Raw genomic sequence first — 12,607 nt, 5'->3', positions numbered from 1 at the left:
TTCCATCTAAATTACATATTCACGTTAATCCAAAACAGTGTTCATTTTTACATTCTTTAAATGTAGTCATATTTTTTTGTCTTTTGGCAAAAATGTCTTTTAAATGTAATCATGCTATATTAATTAATTTTAGTCCATTTTACGCTTAAAAACTAAAATTGCATATAAATTTGTGTTGACGTAAATAACCTTTTAGTTGATGATAATGTGCAAAATTACAAAAACCATGTAAAACTGTAACAGACAAGACTTTAAGCAAATATTCAAACATTTAGAAAAATCTTCAAACTCTCAATTATTTAAAATGTTAAATATAGATTCAGAATGGGTGTGAATTGGCCTTTACTGTTGCAAATACAGGTGAAATCTGAAATCACTGTATTGCTCTATTAAATAATGTTCTATAATAATTTTGTAACCAGGACGACACTTTTTCCTAGTGCTCTTGTGAGACTGTCTTTGCACTTAATGAACTTTGAGCAGTATGTATGAAAATGTATACAGTGACTTTATTAGATAAAAAGGCCAAATGGATTTTGCTCACCTTTATTTTTGTATTCTTGTCTTCTAGTTCCTGGTTTCCTGGCTTGGGATCCCCAAAGAGAAGATAGATCAACAGGTCGGTTGTGTTTTAAATTTTTACCTTAAATCACCGTCTCTTTTACCTCGTTAAGGATGAACTTCATCTTTGGACTACTTTCATGCAGTTTAGTTTATTCAATCTGCATTTTCACATCTCATTCTTATATGAAATGTTGAAGTGTTTCCAGAGGAAGTCATTTTGTGGGTAAATCTACATTGAATTACAAGTAATCAGTAAAGTATTTTGATTAAAAATTTTACAGAAGTAATTTTTCATCTTAAATGGATTACTTTTCTTTAATGTATATACAGTACATTCTTTGTTGCACTGCTGTTAAATATTGTTCAGCTTGATATTGCTCTTTGTGAGTGCTTGTGTAGAGTAAAGAGACATCTGTACACTAAAAAAGTACAATTATTGAAATACTATATATTACTTCAAAACATTAGTACCTGGCCTACAAATAGAAATGTACCAATCGGAACGACTGGAAAGGTCATGGAAATTCAATGGTCAAATGTGTGGGAACCCTTTACTTTTAATGTAAGATTTATCTGCAATTATATGCCTTTTCTATATTTATATGTGCACCTCTGTCTTTTCTTTTGTGGTTTAAGCTCTCAGTTCAAATATGAATCTAACTTTAATTATCTTGGCTCTCTCACTGAGTGATATTTGAGCTACCCTATATCGGTTATGAAAAGGCTGGGTAATTATGAGGAAGAAGAAAGCAGGTGCAGTTGGTGAATGACTAATTAGAAACATATTTTTGCATTCTGATCTTTCCTACATGCTCTATAACAGAGATTCCCAACCAGGAGTATGTGTACACCAGAGGGTACTTAAGGAGATTCAAGGGGGTACATAGAAAGATTTTGTCTTGGAAAGATAGACATTAAAACTTGATTTTGAAATAGACAGGTTTTGTCATCCTACACAGGGAAAGAATGACCTCGGGTCAATGTAAGTGAGTTTAATGCCAGTTGATGGAACTGTCACTAGTCCCACTGAGCCAGTGCTGTCACTACTTTATGCATGTTATGGAGATGTTATTATACCTGGCAATTTTAGACATTTGGTACTCTGTGATGTATTAAACATTGTTGTTGTGATTTGAATGCCGATTTAAACTTGTCACCAGTGTTGGGTGTAATCTAATTACTTTTAGCCAAAAAGTAGTCCAAGACATGACATTTTAAATTCTAGTAATCAGATTACACTTTCTGGCTTTTTAGAATTAGTTACTTTTAAGTACATTGCTTGATTGACACGTTATTTCTAAAATAATATTTACACAGAAAACGTTTAAAACAGCTGAAGGCCGTGCGCCCCCTAACGAGTCCTAATTTGTTGAGCAGAAAAACACTTTTCTGTGAAGTGTTTCTGAAAGTGATAGCGTCAAAAGTGAGTGAAATGGTGTCGCAATCAGATGAGGTTTTTTAAGGTGAATATTAGATGGAGGTTTAAATGAGTAAAACGTACTTCCCTAACCTTAAGCTTTTACCTAAACATAAGCAATAATGTTCTAAAAGATAAATGAGAGGTGAACAAAACAGACACCTAAACCAACACCTAAACCTAACAGATAGTGTCCTAAAAGCAAATGAGAGGTGAACAAAACAGACATCCTTACCCTAAACCAACACCTAAACCTAACCGATAGTGTCCTAAAAGCAAATGAGAGGTAAACAAAACAGACATTCTTACCCTAAACCAAAACCTAATCCTAACCGATAGTGTCCTAAAAGCAAATGAGAGGTGAACGAAACAGACATTCTTACCCTAAACCAAAACCTAAACCTAACCGATAGTGTCCTAAAAGCAAATGAGAGGTAAACAAAACAGACATTCTTACCCTAAACCAAAACCTAATCCTAACCGATAGTGTCCTAAAAGCAAATGAGAGGTGAACGAAACAGACATCCTTACCCTAAACCAACACCTAAACCTAACCGATAGTGTCCTAAAAGCAAATGAGAGGTGAACGAAACAGACATTCTTACCCTAAACCAAAACCTAAACCTAACCGATAGTGTCCTAAAAGCAAATGAGAGGTGAACGAAACAGACATCCTTACCCTAAACCAACACCTAAACCTAACCAATAGTGTCCTAAAAGCAAATGAGAGGTGAACGAAACAGACATTCTTACCCTAAACGAAAACCTAAACCTAACCGATAGTGTCCAAAATCCAAATGTGACATGAAAAGTACATTTAATGAAGCAACCACTTCATCTTGTGTCACTTCTATGACACTCTCGTCTCACGTTTCATCTTGCGTGCTTTACTGTCTCGAACCACATACGTCCGAGTCCAAATTTCTACAAGCCATGAGGTGAAGCTAAATCACAACAGAAACTAATAACGTTGGAATAAAATGTAGGTGAGTCTGTAATACAAGCATTAAAATGTTTCGTTTTTTCAAATGATGCGTTATAGTAAAAGTGTTTGATATCATAACATAGAAGTGTGTAAGTAATAGATCCAAAACGAATAGTTTATAAAGTCATAATCAGCCTTTGTAGTCGTGATTTGTGTAAAAGTAAAGAAAAATGCACAGTTTTTGAAGCATTTCTAGTGTTAATTTCACCAGGAATCTGCAAAGCATATTCAAATTTGGCGCATTAAAGTCTGTTTACATAAAATGTTTTAATGTTCATTCTATGAGACTAGGTTGGTCAATTATGATTAGTTTAAAAGTGAATTGTATATTCTATTCCTTCTTATTATCCAGTACAACTATAAGTAATCCATTTGTTGGTTGATTTCCCTGAAAAGTGTAAACAATATGGCCCTGCGGTTTCTTTGAGCAGCCTGTCTGTTGCCGAAATTAAACACTTCAGCTTCAATGACGATGCTAAAATAGTTAAAAGGAACACATTTCTGGTTTGGTGTTAATGAAAGGGTACTTAAGCCTTACTGATGAGGCTGGAGGGTACATTCGTACAAAAAAGATTGGTAAATACTGCCTTACAATGACCTTAACCATCTGTTGCATGTCTTTTCATTCTGTATTTAAAACTTTAAGTTAATTTCAGCCATCAGCTCCCCCAGTTGTTCATAAACCTGATTGCCAAATTTGTTCCAGAGCTGTTGGCGTCATGTTCAGTAAAGCCTCTGTGCTGATGATGTAAAGAATTGGCTGTAAGCTGCTAAGCTTATGAGGCCAGCCAGTCCCAATCAATTTACTCACGTCTTAAACCTCAACGCATGGAGACCACAATGGCGTAATGTTGGCGGTTATGGTCTGGGTCACTCAACGAGAGAAATATATTTCTGGATACTTTTGCTTCACGCGAGGAAGCGTATAGGCTTGTACTGGCCTCCATTTGATGCCGGGGTTATGGAGAACTTACATTATAGATACAGTTTCCTTTTTTATGTTAATGGGACATGCCTAGTTTGAAGTCACAGGACTTTGACTGACTACATTGACTAGACTGAAACATTTAGAAGTCAAATGACTTTTTTAGTAGCAAAACTACGGAATCACTCAATACGAGCATTGACTTTGCTATTGTTTTTAAAAGACAGGAAAAGTGTTTAATTGGTTCATGAATCTGAGCAAATAATGCAGTAAAAAAAACTAGCTTTTAAGAGTCATTTGTTTGCAAACTGAACATCACAGCTCGCACTGTGTTCATTGTTTTGCACTGCAGGAAATGGTGCCATGCACTGTAAGATAAAAATGATCAATGGGTGGTCCGGTTGAACATACTAACATGCTTTCTTGCATTATTGTGACAGTAACAGACCTTAGTACTCAAGAGGGTGATCAAGAGTGAGTATAAATATATTGACGCATAACATTACTTACTTGCTCAACAATATTTTTTATATACAATTTTGTTAATAGCAATATTCAAATTGTTGCACGACCATGAGTTGACTTGAAAGAGATGAGTCATCATAAGAGCGGACAGTTATTGTCAATAATGTCCAATTATTGGACTAGCGGCAACGTTGACAGTGAACTTGTGTTGAGTTATGAATTGTGGTCTCATATGGAGCTAAATTCATGACTAAAGTCTTTGAAGCATAAAATTTAAAACTAATTTTTTTATTAAAAATTAAACAATAAATATTCGCCTTCCAAAGTTCGTTTCCAAAATATTCAGTTCATTTGAAAATGCCATCTAGATTTTATTACAGGTAAAATCGAGCCCGTTCTAATTCGCTTAAAAAAATTTGCTTCCTCAAATTCAGTGGTTCAAAATTGGTTGGAGTACCAATGCATAAAACAACCTGGTGCTATTCGTTCTCCACAGAAGGTGCTGTCCCACGCACATTCTTATGCATTGATGATCAGTTTGGGTACAGATCTCTGCTTAATCGGTTAATGTTTGTACATTTACCCTGTGTTAGTGCTTCCACCACTCAATTGTGCACATGAAATAGGCCTGCCAACACGTTAACCTCTTTATACTTTTTATATCTTCACAGACCCTAGAAGCTTGCACCCCGATGGTCGACTCACAGATGATACACTGCAAATGCACATTTGATAAACAAAGAAATTATTATGTAAAAACAGTAGATCGATAGATTACAAAAATAATTACAAAACTATGTCTTTAATTGTGTCGTTTATTAGTTTAATTATTTAAGAAGATAACTTTGAACATTTCTCAGCAAAATAAATTACAAGTATTTATAAAGTTATGCACAAATCTATAAATGAGCGACACTATACGGTCAGATTTCAGCACTTCACATTGGACAGCAAAGAAGCACTTAAAGGTGTGATGCACATTCGTGTTAAGTGCTGCTTTTGGAAATGCACAAGAAAAAGGAAAGAACATTCACAACTTCGCATGTAGAGAACGCTCTTAAGAGTTAAGACACATAGTTATCGGAAAAGCATGCAGCCTTTGTTTTTCATGATCAATGCACTTGACTGGGAGTGCACTCCGTTTCAGTTTTAAGTGCTTAGAATCATTGGCAGCTTAGAAAGATATGACATGCAAAAAAACATACATAAATTAAGAGAAATGTCAAGAGATTTTAAACTCATTACACATGCGTTTTGTGCAGTGTAGGTGGTGTTCGCGTCACGGTTTCAGGGGCGGCCTTTGACATATTTACAATGAACAAAAACTCCATTGCGCCAAGTCACATACACACAAATAATTTGATTTATTAAAAGCACAAATTTTGTTATCCTAAGTCATATTTAATCTGTTTTACCTCACCTCATGGAGAAGTAATATCAAATAATATCTCTTTATGAGATTTTCAAAGGATCATTATTCATAGGGAATTTTAATGACATGTATCTTTTCTTCCATGTTTTCAGCAATCTGATATGAGCTCAGCAAACTGTTGTATGATTGGCTGTGAATAAAAAGCCTTTCATTGACTGCTGCAGCAGCTCAGAAAAAGCTCAAATACTTTTTACTCTTCTGGTGCCTGTTGCGAAGAGCTGTGCATGTGAAAGTAGCAGGATATAGTGTGCACGAGCACCTCTTGCACGCCGCCTCCAGCCCGCTAGCATGACTGCCCTTGATTCGCTGCTTTCTGCGTGCCTCTCATTGAAAAAGAACTAGATACTTGTAAAATAAAATGTTCTAAAGGCTTGCTAGTGTGTAACATCCTTTAGAATGTTTGATTTGACATGTCCAGTGTTGACAGCTTCAAGCCGTCACGGTGCATTGCGCACCTGGTGTAGACAGCAAACATTGATTATGTCAGACAGGTATGGATATGGGATTGATTATTTTACACCATCTATATTTTAGTTTCTGTACTTGTAAAACACTAAACAATTACGGCATGAATATTGGAAGGTGAATTTAAGGGTTAGTCTCAGATAGCATGAAATCTGCAAGAGATTTCAGAAAATCCATTCTGATTGGCTGGCAGTTCTTATGAGATGCACAGGTTTTTATCACTTTATCAGATAACAAAGTGATGTTTAGAACTTATGAGTCAACAACAATGACAACCTCTGTGGAAGAACTTTAGTAAAATTTTTGATTAGATTTGCCAAAAAAACAAACCAAAAAATTGTTAAGAGTACTTAAACATTCGGGGTGCCTCCAAACTAAATTGCCTAGGGCCTCTCAATGTCTAGAACCAGCCCTGAATCACTTGATTGCTGTGTAGGTAGACATAGGCATAATAAAGTAGGGTGACCACAGTTTATTAAATTAATATGTAAGATATAATTATTCCATTATTATGATTGCTGGATCATATATATTTTTATTTAACTTTGTACCGTGGTGAAAACCGAGCCTTGTTTATTTATTTGCATTTTCTGAACTACGTCAATATCTGCGAATTAATGTAAGGTGCTGAAGTAAATAATGCAAAAAAACAAGGACTTCTACACAGTTGAGAATTTTTTAAATCAGAAATGTAACTAACAGACATAAAAAATATAATAAAGATTCAAATAATCTTATGTAGGCTAGCTCAATTTTAAACTTTTCTAATGTTAGAAAAAAAAAATCAAAATCAAAATACATGTCCCTGGGACAGGCTCTAGTACTTTCGCGTCCTTATAAATTCATGCGTATTTTTTTACACCAAAAAAAGTTTATATATATTTATATATATATTTCTAAAACAGACAACTAATATTTCTCTGGCACACGTAGATTGCAGAACCCATGTCTACCCAGACAAATGTTAGCACGAAGCCCTGTCTAAACCCTTCCCTAACTAGTCAGGTTGCTTATTGAGAGAGAGATAATATGTAGTTGCATTAAAAGTTGAGCAGCGGTGGATAATTATTCTGTTGCCCGACACTGAGGAACTGATGATGACGTGGGTTGACCAATCAGTGGAAAGGTGTGTTTCATGCCCACTCACATGTGCAAATCAAATATGTATCTATTTTCTACCCATGAGCCATTTTGAAAAACAAACTTTCAAAACGTACACAGCTGTTCTCTCTACCTGTAGCTTAGGTCTTCAGCAGTCAACACCTGATCGCATTGCACCACCTACGGTGAGAACGAATACCACCAGATTGAGATTATGTATTGGAACTCTGCTGTTTTTCGTGCAGTTCCCAGATGTTGAAGGTTGAGTTTACAACTGAATTTGAGGAAGCAAATTTTGTTTAGCGAATTAGAACAGGCTGGATTTTACCTGTTGAAAAATCTAGATGGTATTTTCAAATGAACTGAATATTTTGGAAATAAACTGTGGAAGGTGAATATTTATTGTTTCATTTTTAATAATGAAATTACTTGTGAAGTGCTTCCAAATGCAATATTCAATGCTTAAAAAACAACCATGTTAAATTTCAGCCTCTCAAAATGCAAGCACTGATAATACAATTAATAATTTTTTCGATTAGAGCAATTCGACACGCTTTTATGCTTCAAAGAATTTAGTCATGAATTTAGCTCCATAGTCTCACACATTTTGGAATACAACAATGCACAAATCAAGAAGTGCCTTCATTCATACAGTCTGAAGAATCAGCAAATAGACACAAAGAACGTTTTTGTGTTCATCAATTACAACTTAGATTTAATGTCATTGTCACATTTGCAACTATTTTAGTTGCAGTTTGGAGCCATGAGAGATTAGAAAGAGAAGCTACTATGTGAATTAGGGGCCATTTACACAGGACTTTTAATTTGATTCCGCACACTTGATTGGTAAATTGCCTCACACTGACTGTACATCTTAAGTGTGGGGGGATTTACAAATCAGATTTAACCAGAATTACCTATTTCCATGCTGCAGTTAGCCAGGCATTGGTGCATAAAGTAAGGTAAAGCTAGAAATTGAAAGGGAGAGAAAGAGACGGCCTGATATAAATTAATTGATACAAAATAAACCAACAGATAGCAAATTAGTAGATAGTAAAACAAATTTTTCATTCCAGAGGCAGCACAAAAGAGAAACGTACATCTTTCCGCAGATACAGGGTGGGAAGACAAATAATCCTAAGAGTGTTCTTACAAAGTGTAAGCATGTAACAACATCCAGCTTTCTGCAGATTTTAATTATTTAACATTTCAGCACTAGAAGATAATGAAAACAAAAGGATTAGTTTGAGTTATTTGTCTTTCATCTCATGCTTTTATCTAAAACAACTTACTGGAGGAACCTGGGGTTAAGCGCTCCGCTCAACGGTTCAGTGGAGATGGGTGGGTGACTCTTGCAAAGAAATATCCGGACTATATTTCACCACATAATCTAAAGAAAAAAAATATATATTCTTAATACTAGACTATTTCAAATTTTGCCATTCTGACAGTATTTTCATGACAGTTAAGCACATTTCCCCCAAAAAATGGTCATTAATGCTGCGTTCCAGGCGAAGTCGGATGTGGGAGTATCAGAGTTGAAATTTCCCACTTTCAATGTTCAGTGTTTCCCACTTTCCCACCATGTCAATCACACATCACGGTCACACGAACTAATGCCAAATGTATAAACGCAGCACAGCCTACCAGATGCTAGCTATTTGGCTATATATTAGCTATCTCACTAGCAAAATAGGTGAAAACATTGGCAATGATTGAACCACAAACAATTCCTCTTAACATCCTGTTGTATATTTATTGTACATTAAATATTCATACATATCATGGTGTGAAACTATTTAAAAGTTTGTTTTTATGTTCCACTAAACCTAGCTCTGGTTTCTGCTCGTCGGTCACCGCCATCTTGGAAATGACGTCAAATGATGCTTCTCGCTGAGGTCGGGTTTGATTGATCTGTTCGCAAGTCTGACATCCGACTTCAGGTGGCTTTCCAGTCCTTATTTCCTAGTAGAAGTTGGGAAAATTCTGAGTTTTCTGGAACACAGCGTTACACTTGATAGTTCAAGTTTCCGACAACAAGCAATTTGTCTGTCCACACACTGAATGCAGAACTGCTGCTCGATGTGACAAAATCACAGCCAGTCAGAAGATATTTAATGTTTAATGTAAAGCTATGAGGAACTGGGTGGATTGACGTCACGAATAGTCAATTTAGACTCGAATCATGGGCTCGACTAGTCGACTAATAAAAATGAATTGTCATACAATCCCTACTGGATGATCTCAATACCTCTCCATCGCATGGATCATCATGGTTTACACCAGCAAGCTGTAGGTTGCTAAAGGCCGAAACATACTCCGCGCATACACGTAAACTCCACAATTCTCTACACTGCCTCAAGGGGCTCTATAGCTGAGTATAGTCTGAATTGCCCACTTCTGTTATGAGTATTGTGAGTACTATAATGGTAACTCAACAGTGTAGTTGAAGGAATGTAAAGTCAGTATATTTATTGTAACCTACTTGAATAATAGCACATCACCTTTGACGGACTATCGTCCCCTTGAAGGTCTATGGCATGAACTTTTTGAACTCTATCAACCAATTGAGTTCTAAGGTATTACTGCCACAGTAATGCAAAAATGCCCGTTAGTGTTTTCAACTAGACAACACGTTGGCCAAGCATACATGCATATGCATATTAGCATAAAGTATGCATCTGGCCTAAGCCAGAACCACCTAGGCTTAAAACATAGTATCCAAAAGTACATGAATGCAAATATTTATAACTATGCAAGATGTATTTCACATGTCACTGCATTCCAAAATGTTTAAGACTGCAATTAATAATGCAACTCATTAGCCTTTTATGGTCAGTTTTCTCTTTCAGGTCAGCAGCTGTCTTGGAGGAACATCTTTTTAAAGAGAATCTTCATAGAGTTAGTTAAATGCCAATATGTTTATAGATAGCTAAGTGTAACACATCCATTAAATCACAAAAACATATATAGGTAACTCTATCGTTCCTTGAATACTGAAGTTTGTTACCACCATATTGGTCAAGCATTTCCATCTGTATTAGCGCACTTGCATAAAGTATGTTTCCGACCTGAAGTGGAGAATGAAGGAAGAGTGAACGAGAGAAAGATTAAGAATCTAAGAAGTGCAGGATGGTGTCTTAAGCTCAGGACTCTAGAGTATGTTTGTCTATGTGCTCTGTCTAGGCTGGAAGCTCAGGATTGGAGTGGAAACTGGGATAGGGGCCATTGTACAGATCCACTTTATCCCTTCCAGAGCAATCAGATATCAGAGCTTGCACTAAAGTGCTACATTCACTCCATAAACTTAACACAGTTGTTTTTGCATGGATTTGGTTGGCCCTTTGAGACAGAATGCTGAAATATCGGAAGAAATAAGTTCATTGTTATTGGGAGCAGTTGCCAGATATGCTCCTGCAATAAGAGCTTACAGGGAAAGTAAAGCCATGTGAAGCAAATTGCATTAGCTTCTAGTGGCGTAGACTTCAAAGACACATACAGTACATACAGATAATAATGCATATTTTTTAAAACTGGTGCAAAGCGGTAAATAGTGTCTGCTTTGTAACCATGAAAAACATTTCCCAAAATGTTTTGCTTGGGTGTAGCTAAGTTGTTGTTTACCGGCCCAAGTCAAAAGAGTCTCTATTATATTCTGATCTCTAGATATGGCTTTGGTCCTACCTGCTAGTCTATATATTTTTATGCCCATTTTATTGTCTGCCAGGTGCAAATCAAGAGTGATCACGCCGTGAATCTGGAAAGTTCTGTTGAATTCGATCAATGGACGAAGCTGTTGTTGACGTGAAATGTCAGTGAGTTGTATTTTTAGTTGTAAATGATGTTATAGAGTCAACAGGAATGCTATTTTAATTAACCCTACAGCTTGACCCCAACTCTAACCCTAAACCTAACCGTCAGCCGAGTAACATTTTATTTTTATAATGAAAATGCAACCTCAAAATCATGTTCACCATTGTTTATGCAAACGCGATTACTTTCTGATTTCCCTAGGACCAGAAACCATGTCTCAGAGGTTGCTTACACAGCAATAGTACAAGAGTATCTCTAGGGGTTAAGGTGATCATGGTTGAAATGACACCAAAACTGATGGGTTATGCCTCTTGACAGTAATTCTGCAGTATGGGTTGATTTCAGGGTACATGAACTTTCAGAAGCTACATGTCAACTTCCTGTGTAATCCTAATGGAGAAACTGGTTACAATGCATCTGTGTAACTATATGTTCATTGTACATACTGTAATGGTAATATGCTGTTTAACCCTCTGGCGCCGGCGCATCCTGCTGTATATTTTCGTCATTACAGCGGAAACAACTTAAAATACTCCCGTCATTTTTGGGTATACAGATAAGTGTAAGACATCATTAGAGACTATAAAGGGTCTACTTTTATTTGTGTACACTCACAATAACAACAAAATCTTGTGCTTTTGTAAAATAAAGAAAATAAAAATGGTGAGCTTTCAGCAGTCTCCATGTTCACGAGCATATTTCAGAAACACGTCACAAAAATGAACTGATACTCTGTGAATACTTATCACACAAACATGAAACATATGTCTAAAGAAAGCTTAAGATTTCTACTTTTAAATAAAATAATGCCAAAACTTTCCAGCCAGGTTTCAGAGTATTGAAATATGACTCCTAATAAGCAAGTTTTAGTTACATTTAAATGCTGTTTCGGCTAAAGCAGGTATTTAAATTGTATGCTGTATGATATAAATATGATATAAAAATAATATGAATGTTAGATTATATTTGAACTAGTGTTTATGCTGCCACATTATCATCAGTGCTTGTGCTTGCAAATATGTGATCAGGTTAAAAGAGTAAAATGCATGTTAGAAAATCACCATCTTATAATGATTTCTGAAGTATCATGTGACACTGAAGACTGCAGTAATGATGCTGAAAATTCAGCTTTGATCACAAATTGCATTTGACAATATATTCAAATAGAAAACTGTTCTTTTAAATTGTAAAATTAGTTCACAAAATGTTTTTACAGTATTTTGGATCAAATAAATGCATTCTTGGTGAGCAGAAGAGACTCTTCTAAAACTTTTATATGGTAGTATAGGTATAAAATTAAGTAAAGTCTTTATGTAAAGAAAATGTATAGTCATATTACTTCTTTTAACTTAAAACTTGATTTTGATCATAAAGTCTCCTCACATTCATTCTCTTTCTGTCACATTCCTCATTGATAGGCCCAGGGGAGGGGTCTTTTGT

The 12,607-nt window shown here is 35.7% G+C and overlaps 1 long non-coding RNA gene across 1 annotated transcript in view; it reads left to right on the top strand.

Annotated features, from left to right (window-relative positions):
* Positions 1-12,607, top strand: part of LOC127640183 (uncharacterized) — a 153,768-nt gene that overhangs the window by 114,259 nt on the left and 26,902 nt on the right. Inside the window, exon 2 of the long non-coding RNA XR_007970071.1 lies at positions 572-619. This is a non-coding gene — a long non-coding RNA (uncharacterized LOC127640183). The remainder of the gene's footprint in view (positions 1-571; positions 620-12,607) is intronic.

Source organism: Xyrauchen texanus, chromosome 49 (assembly GCF_025860055.1).
Source record: "Xyrauchen texanus isolate HMW12.3.18 chromosome 49, RBS_HiC_50CHRs, whole genome shotgun sequence".
NCBI classification, from domain to species: Eukaryota; Metazoa; Chordata; class Actinopteri; order Cypriniformes; family Catostomidae; genus Xyrauchen; species Xyrauchen texanus.
The sequence above is the reverse complement of the archived record's forward strand: the minus strand, read 5'-3'. Positions and strand labels throughout refer to the sequence as shown.